The 25,884-nt window shown below is 44.5% G+C and overlaps 1 protein-coding gene across 6 annotated transcripts in view; it reads right to left on the bottom strand.

Moving 5' to 3' along the window:
* Positions 1-25,884, bottom strand: part of Phactr1 (phosphatase and actin regulator 1) — a 451,087-nt gene that overhangs the window by 245,815 nt on the left and 179,388 nt on the right. Inside the window, exon 1 of one of the 6 annotated variants that reach the window (XM_021215340.2) lies at positions 24,463-24,957. The exons of the other annotated variants lie outside the window; for them this stretch is intronic. The gene's annotated coding sequence lies outside the window, so the exon portion shown is untranslated. Of the gene's footprint in view, positions 1-24,462; positions 24,958-25,884 lie in introns of those variants that run through there. 6 annotated transcript variants of the gene reach the window in all.

Raw genomic sequence — 25,884 nt, 5'->3', positions numbered from 1 at the left:
AAGAGGTCTTATGAACATCGATACAAATAAGCTATGTTAGGTCGCAAATATTTGATAATTCAGTGAGAGGGGTCTTTAATATCTAGTTTAGTTTTTGGAGAATACTATTATTTACAGAATTCCCACAATACAGTGCAAAATTTCTCGTGTGTATGTGTATGTTCTAGTTCTTGGAAAACTCACTGTATTTAATTCCCTCACCATGTATAAAAGTAGAAAAGGAGTGTATTTCTAAATGATGTGCTATCCCATCAGTTGGGAACAACACAATCAAGCAATGAACATAGGTAGGTACATCCAGGTTAGGCATCTCTTCAAGTTATGAATGTGGGGCAGGGTTATGCAGATATCTGACCACTGAGGGTGCACTACCAGTTTCATAATAGAGATATGGACCTCTCAGAGCCCTCTATTAATCATATGTGCACTGTGAACTCCTGAAGGCAAGTCTTGCTGGCAGATCTACATCTTATGTACAACGTATGGCAGTCTTCACAGGGACTTAGTGGGTTGAGTCATGTTCAGTGATTATAATGATAAAGGAAATGAATCCAACGGGAGAACATGAAAGCCTGCTTGAATTCTTCAAGTATCAAAAAAATTATACTGGGCACTGGAAAGATGGCTCAACAATTAAAAGCACTGGCTGCTCTTGCAAAAAAAATTTTTTTTATTTTATTATTATTATTATTATTATTATTATTTTAGTATGGGTCCCAGCACACACATGGCAGCTCACAATCTTCAGTAACTCCAGTTCCAAGGGATCCAATGAGCACTTCTGACTTCTGTGGGCACTACATGCATATAGTACACATACATACATGCAAGCTAAACACGTTCGTGTGCATGCATGCTCACACACACATACATACACACACACATACACACACACACACACACACATTGTATACAAAGCGAATGTAGAGGAACCTGGGTTTCACTGTCCCTGTTCCACATGGAAGTATGTGCTCAGGTTCTGGACTACTGATTGGGTGAGTTCGTAGGATGCTTTCAGCTTCTTGTAGGAAACAGGTTTTAAAAAACAAGGAGAATTTTGAGCATGTTAACAGCATAATGGGGCTAAGAGTGGCTCCTTCCCTTTTAGATGGATGGCCTTCCTAACCCATCAAGAAAGACCTATGCAAGGTGTCATGGTTTGTATATGCTTGGCCCAGGGAGTGGCACTATTAGTGGCACTGAATGTATGTATGTGTACTGTAGGTGTGGCCTTGTTGGAGTAGGTGTGTCACTGTGGGTGTGGGCTTTAAGATCCTCATCCTAGCTGCCTGTAAGCCAGTATTCTGCTAGCAGCCTTCAGATGAAGATGTAGAACTCTCAGCTCTGCCTGTACCATGCCTGCCTGGATGCTGCCATGCTCCTTGATGATAATGGACTGAACCCCTAAACCTGTAAGCCATCCCCAATTAAATGTTATCTTTATAAAAGTTGCCTTGGTCATGGTGTCTATTCACAGCAGTAAAACCCTAACTAAGACACAAGGGTAGAGCTGGCCCGGTGACCACTAGGAATATTAAAAGTTAAAAGACCATAATGATTCTGCTGCTGATGCAATACAAAAGGAGACATTTTGAGCTTCAGATCTTGTTAGTGCTTCATGGCTATTTTTCAAGCTTGGCACACACATCTTTCTCCTGGGACTCAGATTGCTACAGGGATTAGGAGTTAGTATGAAACTGACCTCATTCCAGTCTTATTCCTCATCAGGTACTGGCCAGCACTGCTCTAGCGTGAAGGTATATAGAACCAGTTTTGAAAATGAAGAAGCCCCCAAAAGCAAAGGAATGACCTGTGTGTGTAATAGTGTGCAATGAAGGGAGAGGAAGCTCACTTTTATTGGGGAACCCAGGGCTAGTGGAGAGTTAGAAATGGAAACAGGAGAGATCTCGGCTTCTTGGGAAGGACAGAGGTCATGGGGAGAGTGGTGTGGAGATGGCCCTATAGGCTAAACCAGGGCAAATGTTGAAGGGGCATGACTGGCTCCTGCAGTGGGATGTTGATGCCTTTAAGGTCAGGAAGAGTTAGGGGAACTTACTCAATGTCGTATGATGAGATGCAGACTTTGAAGCCCTCCCTGGCAAGTCACTAGGGAAGGAACAAGGGAAAGAGGATGGGACTGGGGGCAGGGCCCACCCAAGAGTGTGTCTGTCAATCAGTGCATGCAGGATTGTATCTAGAGCGATACTTTTCAAGTGTTGATTTCCTCCAGAGCTAAAGAAGAAGGTTGAATTGGATGTTGTAAAAAGTCCTTTATGTTAATGTCCTGAGGTGCATGTAGCTACAAATCATATTTATAATTCACCCAGGGAGTCTCACCACCTCCAGGAACAATTCCTAAAGGAGTTCAACAAGCTAGCTTCATTGGAATACATGCCATCCCACAGTATCTCTTAAGGCAGGGCGGGAGGCAGAAATCCTGTTCTCTTGCTCTGAAGAGTGTTGAGTGAAGTTTAGAACTGACTCTTCCTCCGTTCCCCAACCCTACACTGTGATTGACCTCTATGCCTTGTCTATATGTCCTAGATGCTGGCTTCTCCGAATTCAAGTTCAGAAGGGAAAAAAGTGAATTAAATTATCCCATTCTTAACCCTCCACAAATTTTCAATAGCATATCTAAGTACCAATTTTAAAAATAATGGATGGTAACAGAATTAGCTGGCCCATTTGACAGATAATGTACCTGCCGTGCATCGCAGGAAGGATTCAAAGCACACGTTTGACCAAAATGAACCTTCTAGAGATAAATAGCAAGCAACTGGCAATGAGGATTCCATTTTCTTGTTTTTCCTAAAATGCCACAACTGTATGATATGTTAATATCATTTTTGAAGAGTAGGTGGAAAGAGAAAAATCCCATTGCATATGTTTAAGGAATGGTTCTCTTAGACTATTTCCATATAAATAATATACGGGATCCATCATGGACTGAGATGAAACTCTTGCCACTCTGTTCAGGGCTCCCAAGAAGTCCCCTTTAGCCTCCAGATAAAGATTGATGCTCTTGTGCATGTCACCATGGGTGGTAGGACTAAGTAAGCACTGAAGAACCAGGACTTGTGACTTCTGGAATATCCACAGCAAGCTTATGAGACCACTCTACTCTCATTTCCTAATTGACCATTCATTCCCCACATTTCTCCCACACCTCTCAAACCCATCGCAGCAAATGTTGTCAGCATTGCCCCACCCTGGCCACCAGGAACTCAACAGCACCAGCTTCCATAATTAGAAAGATTACTGGGATGGGAACACCCGCAACTCTGTAGTAGGCTTTGCTTCTTCACGGTACAGGCAATGGAGAGTAAGTGCCAGAGACACAGTGCTTACCAAAGCCATGCTCAACCAGGGATGGAGAAAACCCATGAAGGCCACCTGCCCTGTTTCCACACCAGTGCATTGAAAATAGTCCAGTGGTGTGTTGTTCACATCAGTAGTGGCCTTAAAGTTACATCCTTTCCTGTCTTCCCTCTCGTTTCTTTCTTATTTCCTAAAGCCACTTCTGGTATTGCCAAATGAAGCTCCCTCTCACAGAAAACTGCACTAGGAGATCTCATCCCCAGGTCTGCCTCTTGGAAATCCCCAAGCAACCTGCAAATCCACTCTAGTATCCACCAAAATTCCTGAGACAGTGAGATATCAGAATTGAAAGGCACAAGTTTAGGTAGATGCATTTGACAACCTCAGAGAGGTCAGCTAGTCCTATGGAAAAACCAAAAGCCAAATGAACTGGCTCCAAGGTCACCTAAGTCATGAACGAGCCTCCTCTCCCCTCCTGGGGCTACCGCTAAAAGCGAGAAGAATCTGATTTATGGTCCCAGGACTCGTTTGAACTGAAGCATCACTTATTACAGAAGCCTGTTAAGTGATCTGGATGGAAACAAACACAGCCCATGACCATATGCTGAGCGTAAGAGAAGAAAGACTAAAAGCAGGGTGATCCATTACAGGAGGAAGCAGTTAAAAGGAAAATGCTTTGGTTGGTCAAACCGAGGGGAGGATGCTTAGAACACATGAATAGCCACTGAAGGAATGTCCTTATCTTCAACCCAAACTCTCGCTCTTCAGTATTTTGAGTACATGCAAGAAATTTTACATAATTAGAACATATGTTTATGGAATGTTTTGTGTTGCTGGTCGTTGAACCTAGGACTTCATGTGTGTTAGGCAGGTGCTCTACCACGGAGACACTAGATTCTGCCCAAGCTCTCTGATTTACGTTTCTGCTTTTTATTTTTGAGAAAGGGTCTTGGTGGCAAGTTGTCTAGACCGCCTTTAGACTTGCTCTGTGGCCCCAGAAGCCCCTGAACTTGCCATCCTCTGGCCTCAGCCCCCAGATTATACAGGATGCACAGGGCTGAACCTTCTGGCTCCTCATTACTTCGTGAAGTTTCTTTGTCTTCTGAGTGACACTCTCACAGCGTCTAGCAGCTCTGAAGGACAGATACTAGGCAAGCTCTGCTCTCTCCCTGTGCTTTCTGTCAGGATTCCCTGCTGACTCGCGGCCTCTGGGCTTTGCTTTTCCCTCAGGCCTAGACTTCCAGGCTGTGGCAGTAGGGGGCCAACCCTGAGCAAAGGCAGGTATCAGAAAACCTTTGAAAACAAGATGCTGGCTCATTTAAAACACGCCTTGTGAAGCTCATGTTTGTTTTAAGTGAAACTGTAGAAGACAAAGTGTGTCTGAAAACAGGTTATGATGCAATATAAATATTATTCTATGAGTGTTTGTACCCATTTGTCCAAACTTCCACATTCCTTTGGCAGGGGATCTCTCTGAGGGCTCGACATGTTGACATTTTTCTGTAATTTATCAATGAATAATAAAAACATTTCCAGATAAAAATATCCTTTAACTGCACATGGCCACATTTTTTAATTTATTTTATTCTTCTCACATTTCAAGTGGAGGTTATTTAAGATTAGATATAAATAAGTAAGAGTATTATTTCATTCTGGTCTTGATTTTTGTTATGAGTAGACAAAAGGCTTTGGGCTCATGTTCAAGGTCAAAACTGATGATTCTTGGACCCAAATCAAACAAGTTTCTAGAATAGAATAGGCAGAATAAGGGCCTTGTCTCCAAATTTATTGCTTAGCTGATATGCCAGATGTCATTATCATATCATCATTATCGTCATCATGAGCAGTTGTGATTAAATTAGGAACCTTGAGAAGGGGAAAGGATTCTGAAACATCCCAATGGGCCGAAGTCCTTGTATGCAAGGAAATCGAGAAAGTGGAGAAGGGAGAATGAAGTGGAAGCGAAACGGAAGTGAGTCTAGCTATCACAGGGAGGGGCGCCTACACTCAGAATGCAGGTGTCTCGGAGAAGCTGGAGAAGATGAAGCCCTGGAGTTTCCCAAGATCCTTCAGGGGCAGCAGCCTCTCCCACATCTTGACTTTATCTGGGTGAGGTTGGCTTTGACCTTCTGACCTCCAGAACTAGGAAAGGATACATTTGTTGCTTTAAGCCACAGAGTTTGTGGCAATTTTTTTCCAGTAGAAACCGGAAACGGATACACCAGGGATAGGTGTTACAGCCGGTCAGTCTACCAAGCAATTCAGCCCCACCCTGTGTATTTTTCTTCACTCCATGTCAGGGCTACATGTCAGTCTCTAGGTCGCATGGCCCCTACATTCTAGTCCTGTGCAAAGCTTTGGGCACAGTGCTTTGCCTCTGAAGAGCTACGACCATCTCGCAGAAACAACAGTGGCTGCTGCTATTTCGGATCCATTAGGACAATGCCCCGATTGTCACAGCAATGAAGCAAACCTGTAGCAAAGGGGATCGGCACACTGTGGTGAAGTTTAAATGTGATGATGTGCGTGAGGTATCCCTGCAGGTGTTCCTTAGACAGTAGGTACTCAGTAGGGGTCCGTTCTCTTTGCTCACTACAATTTTTGCAGGCAGAAGTTGTGTACTGTTCAAAGCACTTCAGAAGCAGGTGCATGGCTCTGCATCATACATCCTTTCTTACCCCCATGAAGGATGCTGCCAAAGTCCTTAACAGGGTCTATAGAATGCTTCATATTTGAACGACTTTATCAAGTTTTTGCAAAATGATTTTATTATTTTATGGGAGTGGGTGTTTTGCCTGAATGTGTGTCTATGCACAATGTGTGTGCAGTGCCCAGGAAGGCCAGAAGAAGGTGTCAGATCTCCTGGAACTGGATCATTTCCAGTCATCATATAGGTACTGGGAATTGAATCTGGGTTCACTGGGAAAGCAGTCAGAGCTTTTAGCTACCGAGTCATCTCCCTAACTTCTCTATTACTGTTATCAATCGTTCTCTAATGCTAGGGGTTAAACCCAGGGCCTTGGTCAGGCTGGCCAAACACTCTTTAATTGACTTACACCCTCAGCCACTAAAAGCCTTATTAAGACACACACTTTGCATATATTCTAAGTGTATAAGTCACCACAATTCCATGAACTTTAATATACTTAGTGTCTTACTACAGATTACAGAATTGTCATCACTAAAATCTATTTTTTAGAACATTTCCACCATTCCCCAAAGAAACCAACGCACAACTTACTGTCACGTCTTCCATCTTCTACCTCATAACCAGGCAGCCACTGATCTATGTTCTGTCTCTATAGACTGACCTTGTTGGACACCTCAGATAAGTGGAATTGTGGACTCTGTCCTGGCCCACTGTCGCTTCTCCAAGCTTATCCCCTCCCCTTCTTGTCTTCTATATGACAGCAAACTGACATGGGTTTTAGCTTCTGGGTTTTTAGTCGATGCTCTCCTGTCCCCATCTGTTCATCTGGGCAGGTCCCTGTGTCTGGAACGGCTTCTGTAAGCGGCAGGTGTGAAACTTGAGTCTTTTTCCTTCTTTCCAATTATGCCTTTATTGGATTCTTTTGTAACATGCCTCTGTGGCTCCTTATAGTGCCAGCTATTATGTTACATTGTCATTGCAGGGGCTCTGTCTTTCTTATCCAATGCTGCACACTATGTGCTCCGTGCCTTGCACACGGCTTACTACTGCCAGACACTTATTAATAGGGGGCATGAAAAAAAAATGTGTTCAATCTTAAGTTTTAGGCTTTTCTTCTTGTAAACTCAGAGAAGCTCATTGTAAGCTAGGCTTTCAGAGATGTCTCTCATGCTCTCTGTCACACATATTACTAATGGGAGAAGGGCAATCCATTATCTAGACCAATCTTTTTTAGATATTCTTATATAGTATTTTATTTTTCTCATCAATTTCTAGAAAAAATATCGCTAACTGATTTGCATAGCAATATTCTGCTTAACTTGGGAAACATGTTTTTTCCCCAAGGGAGGTAAGCTGGTGGGGGCTCCTTCCTCCCCAAGTCTCTGTGACACCCTCTTAGCCTTTGTTTACAAGCTAGCTAAGAAAGTAGAGGAAGACTATAAGCTTGAAGTTGCAATCAGGCTGGGAGTGGCTCAGTGATAGGAGCTTAACCTTCACGAAACCTTCATGAAAGACCACGGGTTCAAGCCTCGGTACCACACAACCATACAGAATTAATTTAAAGTCACATTTTAAATCCCACAACCAAAAGCTCTTCTTTCTGGGGGAATTTCTGTTAATTGGTGTATTTAAAAGAACAGCCCTTCATGGTTTTACCTGCAGGCTCCACACGCATCTGACTGAGAGAAGCACCATTTAATGTACACAGTTTAATGTGTTCTAATGCTTTGGGTGTAGCTCTGAAACAGAGCGCAGCCTCCGGGCTAGATCTCAAGCATCAACAAAAACAGGTAATATCCATATTTAAGAAGCTGGGCGTGGTGGCACACGCCTTTAATCTCAGCACTCCAGAGGCAGAGGCAGGTGGATTTCTGAGTTTGAGGCCAGCCTGGTCTACAAAGTGAGTTCCAGGACAGCCAGGGATATACAGAGAAACCCTGTCTCGAAAAACAAAACAAAACAAACAAACAAATAAATAAATAATAATAATAATAATAATAATAATAATAATAAATAAAAAAGATTAAAAAAAGATAAAAAGAAATTGGTCAAGTTATTTCTTAAGGTCTGGCAATATGGCTCAGAGGGTAAAGGTGCTTGCTGCCAAACCTGATGACCTGAGTTCAATCCTTGAACCCTACACGCATGAAGAAGAGAACCAACTCCTGCAGGTTCTAGGTTAGCTTCCACATCTTCAGCATGGCTTACACGCTCCATTCCCCCCAAATATAGCTAAGCATTGTCTCACTAGGTAACCATATAAAGGTCACCAACAGATGTTTTACATATCTTTTCAGGCTACATCCTCATTATCCCATGTTAACACAGCCCACCACAGTGGTCCTTAGGTACACTTCAAGGGCTCACTGGCCACACATGGCTGGTGTGTGGCACTTGGAGTGTGTGGTTGAAGATTATCCGCTCCCAGGAAATTTCCAAATAGAGCCACTCTGGGGGGGGGCACTCATCCTTAGCCTGCATTTGATCACCCCCGGGGTTTGTGTGGCTGACATTCCTATCTTCCTTCAAGATGTCTAGAGATTCAGTACGGTTGTTCCAGAATGAATCTTGTAAGAGAAACCGCCAGGCTGTTCAAATGAGAATCTCCTGGAAAAGCTGCCTCCATGACTCAAATTTGTCTTATTATTGCTGGAATCAATATTGTTTTAAAAATAATTGGGTCATGCTTCTGTCTCTGTCTGTTACTATGTCTCTCTCTCTCTATCTCTTTGTCTCTGCCTCTCTCTCTCTATCTCTTTGTCCCTGTCTTTCCCTGTCTCTTTGTCTCTGTCTCTTTGTCTGTCTCTATCTGTCTCTGTCTCTTTCTCTTTGTTTCTGTCTCTGTTTCTCTGTCTCTCTCCCTCCAAGATCTTGCTCCCTGGCCCATGGTTGTCTGTGACTCTCAATTCTCCAGAACTGGAATTACAGGCAAGCTATCCCACATAGGTGCTAGGAACAGAACCCTGGTGCAAGAGCAGCAAATGCTCTTGACCACTGGGTCATCTCTCTGGTTCCCAGAATTCTATCCTTGGGATCTGGAGATGACCCTTCTGTTTCTTCTTTTCCTCTCTTCTTACCATCTTATTTACGTTCTTTATTGTTTCTGCCTGTATCTGCATCAGCCTGTTGTTTGCTTTTAGTGTTAATAAGAATTCTGGACTCTTTTTTTTTTTTTTTTTTTTTTTTGAGACAGGGTTTCTCTGTATACCCCTAGCTGTCCTGGAACTCACTCTGTAGACCAGTCTGGCCTCAAACTCAGAAATCTGCCTGCCTCTGCCTCCCAAATGCTGGGATCAAAGGCGTGCGCCACTATGCCTGGCCTGGAGGCTAATTTGTTATTGGAGGCTAATTTCTTATTGGAAGCACATCTTTCTTGATAGCTCTAATCTATCACCAGAAACTGCTGTCTCCAGCTGTGAGAATTAAGGACCTATCCCAGAAATCACCCTGGATAGACTCTCGGGCTTTTTCCCCCTTAAAGTTTCAATAGAATCCAAATGTGAATTGTGCTGCTTCAGGAAGAGAATTACATTGTCTCAGCGAACTGACATCTATGAGCTCGCTGGCCATCAGTACAAATTATATAACAGATATTTCTTCTTCAAAAAAATGAAAAATTGAGTCTCTCTGAAAATTTCCCCAAAGAGACTTGAGTTATTTGAGTTTCCAGTAACAGGGAACTAGAATTTAGAGGGTACATTTTCAAATCACAATTTCAAAAGCATTATAGTCAATATAAATTCCACAGCATGCCTCAACCACCCATGAATGAAACTATTCAAGAAAAAAAAAGGCACCTAAGCATTGTTTATAAACAACACGGAACAAGTTATTTACATAGCATTTGCTATAGATAATCTGGAGGTGACTTACAGTAACAGGGAGACAAGTATAGGTTATATTAAGACTATGTTACTGTATGCAAGATGGGTATCTGATGCCTTAGACTTGGGTGTCTGAGAGGGTAACCTGGAACCAGTCCCAGTGAGTAGGTAGGGCTGACAACAAAGGTAACAAGAAATGCATTGCAGGCTCCAGGACTCACCATGGTGCAGATGGGGTCAGAGAAAAAAATGAGCAAGAGAGATCCCGAATAATTTCCTCCAGCCCAGGCTGGCCACAGACTGTGCTCAATAGAGTGTTTTGTAACGAAAACACAGGAGAGATGACTCTGTGGGCAAAGTCCTTGCTATACAGGTATAAAGACCTGAATACAGATTCCCGGACGCCATGAAATATCTGGGTCCAGCGGCGTGTGTCTGCAGTCTAGCACTGGTGGAGTAGGGATGACAGACTCCAGGGACTGTCTAGCCCTGACTCAGCCAAACACTGAGCTCCAGGTTCTGTGAGAGACCCTGCCTCAAACAATGAGATGGGGAGTGACTGAGGAGACTTATGACATTGTGTTCATGCACAAGCACAAATGAATGTGTGTCTGTCTGTTTGTCTTGTCTGTCCGTCTGCTTGTACAGAGGCCAGAGGACACGTTGTAGAGATTGGTTTTGTCCTTTCCTCTTGTACCCTCAGAGAACAGGAGGCTGGTAGCAAGTGCCTTTCCTTGCTGAGCCATCTAGCTGGCCCACCATAATTTCTGTCATTAGAAATTAGGAGTGACTAAATAAAAAGTCACGCTGTGAGAGAGGGAAGTTCAGATTCAATTGGCCTAAAGTAGAAACAACTGCATTTTTTTGCAGGCGACTCTTTAATATTGAAGTAGGTGATGCTAATCACACAACCATGGATGGCACTCTCAGCTTCTTAGGGGTGCAGTTTGCAGGAGGTTCATCTAAGAAGATGCACCAGTGTGCAGTCATAAGAGGAATCCTATGTCCCACAGCTGTAGTATTGCATTTATTTTACAGTGTGGACAAGTGGATCACAGCATCCGTTCCAAACGTTTGTTACACAAGAATTTCTCTTGATACTTTCAATACAGAGTTCTGAGTTCTCCATGTATGTCTAAGCAGTTGTGCATATTACCCCCTCCTTTTTTTTTTTTTAAGCGTTTGAGGATTTGTGTTAGTTCCGTTCATATTTTTTCCATGAACCTCACCTGAATTTGTAGGATAACCTCTGCACAGCGGAGGAGACAAGGTTGCTAGATTTTTCTAGCTGAATGTCAGCTATGCACTCAACAGATTAGGAATCTAAAGCATTTGGCTCCTTTTATCATCAACATAGAAACGCCTGCTCGGGGCTCCTATTAAAGAAGTCTGAATTCATTACCAGAAAACAGTCACCAGAGATCACACGAGTTGTTTGATTTAGGAGAGGCAGCATGCAGATATGAACTCCATTCCCAAGTCAGAGGTTTTCCATGCTAGCTCTAGGGTACTTAAAAATTCCAGTTGCCTAACACTCGCCCAAAGTATTTGATTTAGAATTTTAAGGGCTCCCTAGGGGTTATCCACTGGTCCTCTAGAAACTTCTTTTACAAAACGGAGCTCAAAGAGAAACCACACCAGCCCCCACTGGAAGGCTGAGGAATGCCTTGAGTGCCATTCTGGATCTGAGGATTAACAGGTTCCCTGGGATTCTAATGTGATTCTCATCTGAGATGCGCCTGTGTGGTTGGTTTTAAAGGTCTTTTAGACTTTTCTTTATATTTTTGGATCATCTCATCTTCCCCGAGCTTTCAGTTTATGCAGTGCCTGAGGGGCTGATAGTCATCTCAATGAATAGCCATCTGTGTCAATTACATTTTTTTTTTTTTTTTTTTTTTTTTTTGAGAAAGGGTGTCACTATGTGGGTCTGATAACCACACAGTTCTTAATGAGATGTTTTCTACTTCTAGACCCAGGATTCCTCACGGAGCACGCACACTAGAAGAGTAAGAACATGTGGCCTGATGAATGAAGTCACATTTTAATGGGACAGTAGGATGGTGGTTGGTAGAGGCTGGAAAGATGGAAAATGGGATGTGTGTGGGGGATGGGGGGGACTGCCGCTTAATGGACACAGAATTTCAGCTTCCTATGAGTAAGGATTCCAGAGAAAGATGATGAACATGGATGCTTAGTGCCTCTGAACTTAAGATGCCAAATTTAACACTTTGTGTATATTACGACAATAATTTTTTTGAACTTTAAAAATAAAGAGAACTCCCCCCCCCGCCACCCACTTCCCCCATTTTTGAAGTCAATGGCTCTTGGGAATCTAGTGCTTTCCAGACCCAACTGTGAAAATCTACTTAAGAAACAAAAGCATCATCAATTGTGCCTGAGTTCACTCTGAAGCCTAGGATGACCTTGAACTTCCGATCCTCCTGCCTTCTCTCCTGAGCAATGGGATTGCAGGATTGTCCCACCATACTGCTTGTTAAACGGTGCTGGGAGTCGAACCTAGGACTTTGTGTATGATAGTTGAGCAATCTATCACCTGAGCTACACTCCAATCTTCGGCCTTCGTCTTCTAATAGCTTCACTATGGATTCAGCCAACGAGTTACCTCCTGAGATATCGTTTAGATGGAATGGAGTGGAGGGCAAAGAAACTTCAGATATCCAGAACAGGTTTCCTGACAGGATGGGCAGGGGGCTCTACCATGTTGGGAAAGCTCAATATCCAGGCTTCCTTTGCGGGGGCACCTGCCAGCTCATGGCACAGGCAGGCTTCCTGTTTTTGAGATAATGTTTTTAAATGGTTCATAAAGAGTTTCTTGGCCACAACTAGTCCTGGCGAAGCAACGTTTTGATGATTGAACTATAAATGAATCAGAAACATATGCAACGAATTTCCCTTGGGTTTGGCAAGGTGCGTTTTGGACTCAGTTCTGTCCGGGATACTTGAAAGGTGGTTTTTAGTGTTTGTTGGATCAAAGAAAGCTTCACTTTTCCAGCATCCTTTCAGGCTGTGGCTGAGTAAGAAGGGAGCTCAGAACCTTTGTTCCTATGTTACTAGACTCTACAAAAAAAAAAATGCAGGATGGTTTCACGGAAAAGCTACAGTCCACTAGGTATGGAAACAACTACTACCTTGCCTTTCGATCCCCTTTTGCTGATTTAGAATCCTCCAAGAGGTTTCTTTTTTAATTTATAAATGAAGGGCTTCAGACGAGTTATTTCAAAGAATAGAAGTTTCCCTTGAGTGAATTCTTTTCTACTTGCCCACAGCAGTTCTAGATTGATGGTCTCCCTACAGTTGCATGCCCTTAGTGCTGGAGAGTATTTGAAGGAGTGCCACAGCTTGAGAGACGGCACTTCATCCTGGCCAGGAAGAATGGTCCACCTTCTCAGACATATTCAAGGAGCATTTTTAGAAGGAAAGCAGCCCAAGACTCTGGCTTGAGTCTCCCTTATGTATTGCTAACTTGCTTTAGAATATTATGAATGACTCTGAGCAGTCTCGGATGGAACCTCCTCTGTACTGCTGGGGAACTGTTTTATCCTTAGGCAGGAAGAGTGCTATGAGGTTAACTTAAGTGTTACAGAATATCTAATTTCTTATTGTCTCAGAGAAATTGGTAAGTAGGGCTCGTCAATACTGACTCGGGACACCTCCAGGAAGACTGCTGTTTTAAAAGCCAGAGGTCATTGCTGTCTGAGTAGAAACAGAAATGAGAAACAAAACTTTCTATGCCAGGATTTCCAAATCTAAGAGACGAACAGTGTGGCCACATTTCGCTTCCTCTCTCTTACTGAGCCATTTGTAAGTAAACTGCACCTCTACGAACATGAACCTCAGAAGGTCTTAAAGGATAAGTCTCAAAACATGTATTATATTCTAGGAAACACTGAAATGTTAATATAATTATAATAACACACAGGACTCAGTATGTCAAATTTCTGCAGCTACCAAATAATTTTAACACCTCCTTTGCCCTGAAGGAGAGGAGAAAAGGAAAGGGCATAAAAAAAAGGAAGAAGAAGAAGAGGAAGAAACCCGAAGGCTAGAAGAGTAACATGCCTTTGGGAGAGAGGAATTTGAACAAAACTGGCAGGTAGCTAGAGAGAGATGTAGAACATGTGGAGGAAGGAACGTGCTGGAAAAGGATAACTCAATCCACGTGACTTGACTGAACCCACATGACTTGAGAGCAAGACAGGGCATGATCAGCATCATCAGCACTTCCTCCAAGCTCAAGCTCCGAAATGTCTCCCTAAAATTATAAACTCCCTGGTTAGGGAGCCCAAGGTTGGAATCCCTGTTCTGGAAGTCGTTTGTGGGGTGTCTTGTGGGCACATTGTCCTTCTTCGGCCTCAGTCTCTCATCTGCAAAACAGGAACATTAGTGCTGTGTTTTATACTACTTTACACTAAGATAGAGAGGGAGAATATGTTTGGTGGATGTGCAGTCAGGTGGGGGGGAAGGGGATGCCTCTGTGGACCCATGCTGAGTTATCCCTTCCCCCTGAGGGACCAGCCACATGATGGTTTAGTATAGAACAGAGTTTATTCAGGTCAGAGGGAGGGAAGTTGAGAGGATAGGAGAGAGAGAGACAGAGAGAGAGACAGATAGAGAGAGACAGAGAGACACACAGAGAGAGGTGGGAGGGAGGGAGTGGGGGGCAAACAGAACTTTATAGTGAGTCAGGCATACCTGACTGTTGCCAGGTAACTGTGGGGCGGAGCCTAGACAAAAATGCTAACAAGTAGCCCCTGACTTGTGGGGTCAACAAGATCATTCCTAGGAGCCCTCAACAGCACCTGCCACACAGTGAGTGCTTGCAAAATAATACCCAGTGGTTTAGCTCTTGGACCTGAGCTCTCACACCTGCTGTCTTGAGCCCCACTACTTTCTTTCCCTCTTCACCCTCGGACTCCCTGGATTCTAACTATCCGGCTGCTCCAACACCCTAGAGGTGTCTCTGGAACCCCTTCCTCTCCTTTGTTCCCTATACCATCAGTGGACTTCCAAGACCATTTAGAATCAGTCTTCTCCCCACTGTTCTTCACTGTTGTTTCCAAATTAGGCTGTTTATCTGGTCTTTTTACAAAGGCATGCCATTTCATTGTGGCATTCATCACTCCCAGCCTTAAACTGTTGTGCCAGTGTGTGTAGACGGAGAACAACCACAAGTGACTTTTTTTTTTAATATAGGATCTCTCCTTGTTCTGGATCTTACCAAGCAGGCTGGGCTGGCTGGTCAGTAAAATCTCAGGGATTGGCTTATCTCTACTTCCCCAGTATTGGGATTATGAGCGCATATCACTGCGCTGGCTTCTTGTTGTGTTGATGTTTTAAGATTTATTTATTTCAATAGGCATGCCTGGTGGCTGTGGAGGTCAGAGGAGGGTGTTGGATCTCTGAAACTGGAGGTGTAAATGGACAAACCCTGGATCCTCTGTAAGAGCAATGAGTGCTCCTAACAACGGAGTCCAGTCTCCAGTGGCCTGTGCTAGCTTTTTGACATGGGTTTAGGGATCAAAATGAGGTCCGCGTGCAGGTCCTTTATTGACTCCCTCACTCCCTTACATTAGTTCCCTGTGGTAAGAAATGGACTTTCATCGTTTCTGTTCTCTGAGCCCCTGTGAATGCTAATTTGTAACTACTGAAGCATCTAACGGACATGCAGGGTTACATTTATGCTAGCACACGTTCTTGAACCCCTCCATAGCTAGGTATGCCTTAGGTATGTCAGGATCAGCTGCCTTGGTCATACCTGGTGAGTTCCAGGCATAGTTTAACCCAGATAACCCAAAGCATCTACTGTGCAGAGAAACCTATCACTTTTTGCTATTCTTCGTAACCATTATCTCCGTCTCTCTATTCATGCTACCTTATCCATAGTTTTCAGAGGTCACTGTGTCATTCTGGCCTTGCCATCTAAGCTTTTCCCAAGTCATCTAACAACAGTTTACTTTCTACCTGTCCCCATCCTGCCACCAACAAAGCTGGCTTGGCCACTTGGCCTCATACACCCCTGGAAGGTCTTCCTTTAGGAATCTGCTTCCTACTTCCCTCCTCCCCCTCGCTGCCCCCCTCCTCTCCCTCCCTGCCCCCCCTCCTTTGTGGGGAATGTTCCATTCTTTCTCCTTTGCTTCTTCACCCCACATGGAAAGAGAACAACCCCGCCCTCCAGATGCTTCTGTTAAAAACAACTCCATCACCTTCTCTAGCTACAACGAGTCTCTCTCCCCCTTCCCCACCTTGATAACCACATTTTTCTGTTCCCATGGAAACTGTCATTTCTGCATTCTCTTGAAACTCGTCTGCACATGTTTTATTTCTCTAGAAAAAAAAAAGTATGGGTTGATGTGATTCATCTTTTCATGCACTGCAAAGCTCTTAGCACAATGCCTTGCCCTTAGTACAGTAGATGATAAATGCTTGCTGATTAAACACTGTTAACAACAACCCCCACACAGCACCTAGCACTGAAAAAAAAAAAAAAAAAAAAAGACATGATATTTCTAAAGCACATTTTAATTTGAGAAACTCTACATAGGAACTAAACAAACAAAACCAAGAACCTCATTCTAATAATCACAATGAGCACTTAATAGTTTCAGTGGACTTCCAAATAGTTTGAAGCTTGGGGCAAACTGATGTTCAGCCATAATATATATTGCCTCCCTGCCTCTGCAGAGGAGCCCAGATAAAGGAGCCTGACATGAGGATGGCTACGAATGGTGCAGCGTGTTCCTCACATGCTGGGACCCAGGCATGATTGGAACACCCAGGGAATGACCTTCCTCTCTAAGGTCAGTGTTGGAGGGATGCCTTTCATGTGTATGTCTGTGGGGTGGGTATGTGTTTGTGTGGGTGCACGTATATGTAGGTGCATGAGCACATGTGCACATGTATGTGTGTGGCTGTCACTCCCTAGGTGCCATCTATATCGTCTTTTGAGATAAGGTTTTTCCTTGGCCAGGAGCTCACTGAGTAGGCTAGGCTGGCTCAACAGTGAGACCCAGGTAGCCTCCTGTCTCTGTCTCCTCAGTCCTGGGATTACAAGTTCACATCATCACATTCGGGTTTTTACCTGGGTTCTGGTCTCTGGGTGTTGAACTCAGATCCTCAGGCTTGTATGGTAAATACTTTACAATCTCACTTTTAGCTGCTCTCAATCATGCCTGCCTGTCTTCCTTCCTTCCTTCCTTCCTTCCTTCCTTCCTTCCTTCCTTCCTTCCTTCCTTCCTTCCTTCCTTCCTTCCTTCCTTCCTTCCTTCCTTCCTTCCTTCCTTCCTTCCTTCCTTCCTTCCTTCCTTGTTTTGTTGAGACAGGGCTTCTCTTGTAGCCCTGGCTGTTCTGGAACTCACTCTGTAGACCAGGCTGGCCTCAGACTCAGAGATCCACCTGCCTCTGCCTCCCAAGTGCTGGGGTTAAAGGGGAACACACCACCACTGCCTTATTTTTAATGAGAAAGAACATGATGGGGTGTTACACGTCCCTAAATATGGACTCCCTTGCTCTTCTTAATATAATTTCTCATTGTCAGCCACAGACAACTCAAAGGAACCTCAACACGTCTCGTCTGTGTGATCTAATCCCCTTGTCCATACACATTTTAGTTTGAATGTTCTTGTTTGGGTAGAGTATTCACACTGCCAAGTGGGAACTGGGAGGTGTCCTCCTGGATATACAAGCGATCCCCGCTAAGGGTGCAGAACCCTCCTCCCTTCCGGTGGGAAGTGGGGACGAAGCATGAGTACTCTCAGCCTCACCTGTGTACACCTGAACCACCCACTCCATCTGCTGCCGATTCCTGGTTTGTGCCTTTTCGAGTCTTCACATTAACAGCACTAACAACAGGTGTCACTTCCCCTGCCTGTGGTAACTCTGAGGAGCCTTTTGATCAGTCTCTGTGAAATCGACAGGATAAAACTCCAGAAAGGAAATGATTTGCAAAGTCCGTGTGCAAATCATTTTCCTCGCCATTCCCAGATTCTGTCTCTGCACTCAGGCGTGTTCATGAGTATGTGTGAGAGTATGTGTGTCTGTTTCAAGGAGCGGTGCCATTAACTGTCACCATGCCTGAAGAATGAGAACAGAGAGGGCTGGGGGCTGGCCACAGGGGTGGTGTGAGCATGCATAGTCATGGAAACCGTGCTAGGGACCCAGAAGAAAGTTATCAGTTTTCAACTTTCTTTCTGGGGCAGAGGATTGAAAGGGAGTGGAAATTGTCTACAGAAGTGCCACCAGTCTTTGACCTCAAGAAGATCTGATCAAAATGGCACCTTTCTTCCCAGAGAGCTGATCCAGCTGAAATACAGCCTTGATAAGAGAGTAACACATTTAGTTCTTTGAGAGAACTTTTAGTAGGAGTCAATAAAACAAGGCCCCTGCTTTCCAGAATGCTACGAACACTCCAGGAAGTCTAGCTTCTCTTGAAGATTGCTTGGCCCAGGTAGTCACAGATGGTACTCATAGGCTTTTGACCAACTGAAGAAGGGACTGTTTTCCTTGAGGGAAATGCTAAGGTTCCTTTCCTGATCTCCCCAGATCTAGAAATAAAGAGGACACACTTTAAACAAAATCCCCTTAACTTGATAGCTGCCTATTCATAGGGAAATGATGACTGCCAGCACCTGTGGAGGTGACCCTACTTAGAGAGCAGACCTTAGAAACAATTAAGGTGAGTTGCATGCTAAGGGGGAGGCCTTAACAAAACTTAGAACAAAGCTTGACCACACAAAAACACAGTGAAAAGATTCTAGAGGGTCTGTAACTGAAGCATGGAGGCCTCCCAGGACACCTTGCCAGCCCCTTGATCTTGGACTTCCCAGTCTGCAGAGCTGTGAAAGGATCCTCCTGGTTCTTAAAGCTACCCAGCCAGTGGTGTTTTGTTATGGTAGACAGCCTGGCCAACTAACCTAACCCCTGCTGGTTATTTGCTAGTTAGAGGGTATATGAAGTTATTTTCTTCTTTGTTTTCAGTAAGAAGCTTTATGCTTTTACTAACACACAAATCCCTTTTTTTTTTTTTTTTCCTGAGACAGGGTTTCTCTGCATAATCCTGGCTGTCCTGGAACTCACTTTGTAGACCAGGCTGGCCTCGAACTCAGAAATCCGCCTGCCTCTGCCTCCCGAGTGCTGGGATTAAAGGCATGCGCCACCACGCCCGGCACAAATCCCTTTTTATCATGACTTTTTTTTAAAAAAAATTTCTTCCAGCTAGATTCACAAGGAATACCATAGGTGCCTATCTTTTTAGGCTTTTGTTTGTTTCACACACACAAACGTGTGTGTGTGTGTGTGTGTGTGTGTGTGTGTGTGCATGTGTGTGTTCAGTATGTGTGTTTGTGTGTTCACATGCAGTGGATGCATAATTATATGTGAGTGTGTGTGAATGTGTATGTATGTGTGTGCACATCTGCATGTAGAGGCCCAATATTGATGTTGGACAGCCTCCTTGATGACCTTCCCAATTTCTATGGAAGTAGGTAGAGTCTCTGGTTGAGCCTGGAGTTCACTGTTTTAGCTAGTCTGGCCAGTCAGCTCACCCCAGGGATTCCCAGTCTCCTCCCTAGCTCTAGGATTACAGGTAAGCAACACCCACCTGCCTTTTACTTGGGTTCTTGGGATCAGAACCCTGGTCCACACCCTCGAATAGCAACTACATTACCAACTGAGGCATGCCCGCCTCCTCTCCCTGCCTCATCTCTTTAGACATTTTTTTTTTTTTTTTTTTGCTTGTTTGTTTTTCTCGAGTACCTTGGGGGCGGGGGTGGGGAGGTAGAAATCGCTACTCATCATTTTGTGACTGAAGAAATAAAACTAGCTGATTTATTCAGGGTACAAGCTGAGCTTGTCCACACTCGCCTTAGATCTTGGGTTGTTCTTTTCCACACGTGGCCCCTTGCCTTCCATCTCTACACTGCAATGTGGTCATGCCAAGAGTGTTTCTTATTATCAACATCTACTTCCCATTCTAGAAATGTTTATCTCACTTTTCCTTGAAGTTTGGTTGGGTTGTTTGACTTGTTACTCTTGAATTCTGGCATTATCTTGTGGGTTTCCTAGGAAAAGAAGCCTTGTAAGGCTTTTCTCTGTTCCTTCCTCAGGACAATTCCCCAAGAGGAAATTGTCACTGCTTAACTGTTTCCCTGGAAGGGGGAAGCTGGGCAGGTGGCTGCAGACTTTTACCTCTCAACCTGAAGCTGTGGATTCCAAACTTCACAGTATGCTAAATTCTCAAGGGATGCAAAAAGAGGGCTCTGAGCACCTTTAGATTAACCAAACTGTGGTTTTAGAACCTTGGGAATGTAGTCATAGGTCATTGTGGCCCTTCTGCTCTAGTGGGATAAAATCCTGGGGAATCCCTTAGCCCAGCAGATTCAGGCTGAGACAAAAGTAGAGGAAAATCAAACAGGCTGCATTAAGCAACATCCACTGGACACCGTGTTTGACTTATATAGATAAGGGCTGCCTTTGTGGACCACTCTAGCAGTTGAATCGCAGGGTGGTATTCCCCAGTGTATAGTGCTTGGGGGGGGGGGCATTCAGGGGGCCAATTTTGCTCACCTGTTGCTGCCATTGATATCCTGTATGGCTTAAAACAAAGCATGCTCAAAGCATGGGGACCAAGATGCTCCCTTATATAGAGGAATAAACAAGTTAGTGAATTAATTGCAAAGCATGCTGAGGACCACGGATGATAGGATAGAGGTTCTCATGTATGTTTTATTGTCTGACACATAAAAGGACATGAATAACCTGGGTTTTTTGGGGGGTGGGGGAGGGTTATTTTTTTGTTTGTTTGTTTTTTGTTTTTTCTTTTTTGGTTCAAAAAGTCTGTGGTCACTACTGCCATAAAATGAGACCAATGTTGACAGCAGGTAGTTAAACTTTACATTGCTACAACTTCTTTATCTATGTTACATTATTCTATTACACTTATTTTAATACACCTATTAACACTATTATCCTAATACACTTATTTTACACTTCCTATTTCCAATACAATTTCAAATTGTATTGAATGATAGCAACTTCAAATTGGTTTCATCCTGTTTCATAGATGAGCAAACCAAGTCTTAGGCCGAGAAGCCCACCTAATGTACACCACCTAATGTACACCCATTAAACTGTGTCGGAATTGGAATAGGAATACAGCTCAACCTGACTTCAGAATCTATTAATTTAACCAAAGCACCTGTACGACTATACCAATTGGATTTTCAAAATCTGTTCTATGTTATATCTTCTGATCTTATATTCTATAAAGTATTGAAATACCTGGTAGGGGACAAAACGTGGCATCTACAAGAGATTTCTCAGAATGCCCCTTGTACAGAAAGTAACATAGAAGTCTTCTATAGAACTGTAAGCCTGAGTTCTTGGCATAGAAAATGTGGGCACCCAAACCCAGGCATATCATCAAATTGTAGGAGATTAGCGTGCAAAGCAATACTCCCAAAGCTAAATGGTTCTAAGCTCCGTGCTCTGCAGTGTCTGGAGGCCATCTTTAAGAATATGGGAGGGAGCTCTGTCCTCTAGCTGAGCGAGATGTCCAAAGGAAAGAAGTCCAAGGAGGAAGGAAGAAAGTGGACCCAGCCCTGCGATGTTGTGAAGTAACTGGAGGACAAAAAAGTGGTCAATCCTTAGTCTGAGAAAAGGCCCACGAATTTCGGCATTGGGCAGGACATCCAGCCCCAAAGAGATCTCACACGCTTCATCAAATGGCCCCGCAACATCAGGCTGCAGCAGCAAAGAGCCATCCTCTATAAGCGGCTCAAAGTCCCCCCTGCCATTAACCAGTTCACCCAGGCCCTGGACAGACAAGCAGCTACTCAGCTACTTAAGCTTGCCCAGAAGTACAGGCCAAAGACAAAGCAAGAGGAACAAAGGCTGCTGGCCCGTGCTGAGAAGAAAGCTGCTGGCAAACTCAGAAGCTGCCTGTCCTCTGAGCAGGGGTCAATACCGTCACCACCTTGGTGGAGAACAAGAGGGAAGGCTCAGCTGGTGGTGATGCCCATGACATAGACCCTATTAAGCTGGTGGGTTTCCTTCCTGTCCTATGTCGAAAGATGGGGGTCCCCTACTGTATCATCAAGGGAAAGACCAGGCTGGGGTGTCTGGACCACAGGAAGACATGTACTTTATTATTATTTATTTATTTATTTATTTATTTATTTATTTTCTTTATTTACATTTCAAATGTTATCCCCTTTCCTAGTTTCCCCTTCAAAAACCCCCTATCCCCTCTCCCTGCTTACCAACCCACCCACTCCTGCTTCCTGGCCCTGGCATTCCCCTATACTGAGGCATAGAACCTTCACAGGACCAAGGGCCTCTCCTCCCATTGATGACTGACTAGGTCATCCTATGCTACATATTCAGTTAGAGGCACGAGTCTCATCATGTGTTTTCTTTGATTGGTGGTTTAGTTCCAGGGAGCTCTGGGGGTACTGGTTAATTCATATTGTTTGTTCCTCCTAGGGGGCTGCAAACCCCTTTAGCTCCTTGGGTCCTTTCTCTAGCTCCTTCATTGGGGACCCTGTGCTCCATCCAATGGATGGCTGTGAGCATCCTCTTCTGGCAGAGCCTCTCAGGAGACAGCTTTACCAGGCTCCTGTCAGCGGAAGACATGGTCTACTGTTGCCTTCACACAGGTTAAGTCAGAAGACAGGGGTGCTCTGGCTCAGCTGGTGGACGCTATTATGACCAATTACAACAGATAGGACGAGATCCCCAGCCACTGGGGAGGCAATGAAAGGAAAAGGCTGACGAACTCACTACTAAACGGGGGTTAAGTGTACACGGCTCAGCTTTCTGTATGTAAATATAATTACACATTTTTTTTAAAAAAGGAATGTGGGATGGGGGACTAGGAGGGGGCAGTGGGCAGGATATAAAGGGAAAAAGTAAAAATAAATAAAAAATAATATTCTTAAAAATAATCTTAGTCTTCTGTGTATAGTTGCAGTGCAGAAATAAGGGTCTCTAGCACACTTTAGCTGATAAAAACCCAGACAAAAGGAACTCAATCATTTAAGCAAGGTTTTCTCCAGGGACTATTATGGCCTTTACAAAGTGACACCTGAGCTGCTCTCATACTTATCATAAATATTTGTAATATTATAGCATCTGTATTTCAAGTGTTGGTTTCAATTTAAAACTTCACGATATCTCTTGGCTTTGTTGGGTATCAGAATAAATACTGTGTCAGGTGCCCAAGAAAGATAAAATGACAGAAATTCATGACAGGGCTTTTGGATTTTCAAGTGTGATGTGTGGTCCTGGAGACTTAAAAGCCAATGACAAGACATTTCTATTTGAATAGTGTAATACCCTGTCACATAATAACGGTTCCATTTTAAAGAGTTGCTTAAGTCAACACATTCACCTCACACAATTTGCCCAAATCTGGGAGTAAGGTGAGAAAAGATAAGATACAGCAGAAACTTGAATATCCCTTCTTAGTCAGTATTCTTAAGGACATTTCCCCTTCTGCTTTTAGCAGCACTGTGCTGTGTTTAGTGCACCTCAGGTGGCCAGAGAAGAATAACAATTAGAAACCAACTCTTGTAAGGCAAGTCTAGTGTATGTATCTGCTTCTCTAGAAGCCTGGGGTCTACTAAGGCGATTGATTCTTATTCAGAGTGAGCCAGTGAACAGATTCGGTGTTGATTCGCATCTCCTTGCAGCAAGCTTTACAATACGATGCCAGGGACGCATCACGGTCCTTGTTTTTAACCTTTGCATTTTCAAGTTATCTTTCACTTGTAACTACAGCTCCCCCCCCCCTTAGTCCACCTCCCCCAAAGAACAGCTTTGATTTCAGGTTTTGCCTTTCCTGTGTCTTTAAGTCAGAAACTTCCCAAGGCTCCTAAGAGGGGGCTTGAGCAGGCATCCGGGGCTCCCGGTGTCTCCACTGCAGTGAAGTCTGCGAGGGGATACCCTGGTCTACAAAACATTACCAGATCCAAACCAGTCCTCAAGGATAGACTACGTGACAAATCAGGGACATCCTAGGAACTGGGCTCGAAGATTTTAAAACCAAATCAATTGATGCTGGCAGTTTCCCCCAAAGAAAAACTCCTCTAGACCATGCAAAGTGTAAAGCTAATACAAAAGGCGCCTAAGAAACCCACAAAAAGCACCAAAATGATTTCAGATTCCTGCGCCTACCTTAAAGACAGCCTAGGTCTCTGGACTGACACACACACACATCCACACCGGGTCTGCTCTCTAGCTCTTCAACAGCTGTGCGTTCACAGAGTGAGCCACAGTCTCCCCCGGGGCTGAGCTCTGCAAACACATACGCTACACACACAGCCTTGCGGTGCCAGGCAGCCCCTTCCTTCCCCTTCGCGGCATTGCCAGAGCCTGGCTATTGACCAGATCCCTCGTTGAGAAGTTGGGGAACGATCCAACTCACCCCACAGAAGGTGGCCATGCCTCTCGGCAGCAGGGGAGGGGGGCATTTAATCTCCAGTTCAAAGCTCAGATACCACTCACTCCCAACCCCCAGCCTCGTTAGAATCCCAGAACAGCAGGCAGACAGATTCCCCTCCAGCGTGGAACCACCCAGACTCTGCAGGGCGGTGGTACCTACCTCCCCCCACCCCTCATCCCCGCTCCCCGAGGCTAGAAGTGGTCACCTCTTACCTTCACAGAGCCCGAGGTCTCCAAGGAGTCCAGCCTTTCACTGGAATTGGGAGGCCACCGGTTTGGGAAGCAAGGGACATTTCGAAGTGAAACAGAAAGTAGCCTGGGGATCCAACCCAGACCCTGGACCTGCACTTGACCAGTCCCAAGCTCTGGGAGTCTTGAGACTCGGCCGCCCCACAGCTCAGCTCTACAGGCTCAGCTTGGGAGGATCCCAAGGACTCGACCATAGAGAAGTCTGGAACTCTCAGTCACCGCCTGAGCTGCTGCGTTGTGTGTGTGTGTGTGTGTGTGTGTGTTTCTCCCTTTTTGAATATTTGTTGAGCTTTTAATATGCAGTTTGTTTCCTTCTAAAGGGAATTAGCAATCCCATCACCCGACTCTCCTGGCTCCATTATATAATTTAAACTGATCCAACAGCAACGCTCCTCCGTCACCTTAAGTCCCCAGCCCAAACCCCCACGAATCATCTACATCCTCAGAGATACTCAAAACATCAGACTCTGACAATTAACCTTGCCAGAATTTTTGCTTGGGGACTGCCTTTTTGGCATGGGTACAGAACCCCTTAGATGCTGGACAAGGAGAGGTTTCTCAGGCTGTAACTACAGTAGCTTTCTTGAGATTAGGTGCTGAACGGTTTCAGATGAGTGTCTGAACCCCAAGATGAAAAGTCTTATATAGTTTTATAACACATGCACAAACTTTAAAGGCTGTAGTGTGTGTTACTCTTGCTACATTACTTAATTCTAGGAGTCAAAACGTAGTTGGACTTGAGGGGTCTTTAGCCACCTCCCACCCTCCACCACCCCAAACCTGATGGGTCTACACCCTTCCCCAACCACTTCAAAGACACTTGGTGGCTAAGGAAAAGCCCCTAGCTTGGTGTGGAAAGTGGAACCTTAACCTTTCAGCCCGTTCCATTCTGTTCCCTGTTTACCTGATTTACCTAGGCCTTGTCTTGCTGAATGATGGCTGCCCAGGAGCCACTGAGAAATGTCTGAGAATGTAGGGAGGCTCTTTGCAAAATGATCAGATTTACAAACCCCCAGCCTGTTGGTCTCGTTCACAAGACGCCAAGATGATTTTTATGCATCGGTGGGCTCTGGTCCCTCCAGGCTCCCACGTTAGCAGGGCCTCGCTGCAAGCTCTGGGATGGACTTGAGAAGGATCCTTGCTTTTCTTTGGGAATAGCCAGTAACTGCGGTCTCTGAGTTTCCCTCCTTGACCCTCCATCCACGTCTACCAAGGGAAACTGATCCCATGACCAATGTTAAAAGAAGTGATCAGGGCTGGTGAGATGGCTCAGTGGGTAAGAGCACCCGACTGCTCTTCCAAAGGTCCGGAGTTCAAATCCCAGCAACCACATGGTGGCTCAACCATCCGTAACAAGATCTGACGCCCTCTTCTGGAGTGTCGGAA

This window comes from Mus pahari, chromosome 16 (genome assembly GCF_900095145.1).
Source record: "Mus pahari chromosome 16, PAHARI_EIJ_v1.1, whole genome shotgun sequence".
Taxonomy (NCBI): domain Eukaryota; kingdom Metazoa; phylum Chordata; class Mammalia; order Rodentia; family Muridae; genus Mus; species Mus pahari.
Note: the sequence above shows the minus strand (reverse complement) of the source record. Positions and strands in the feature narration are given on the sequence as shown.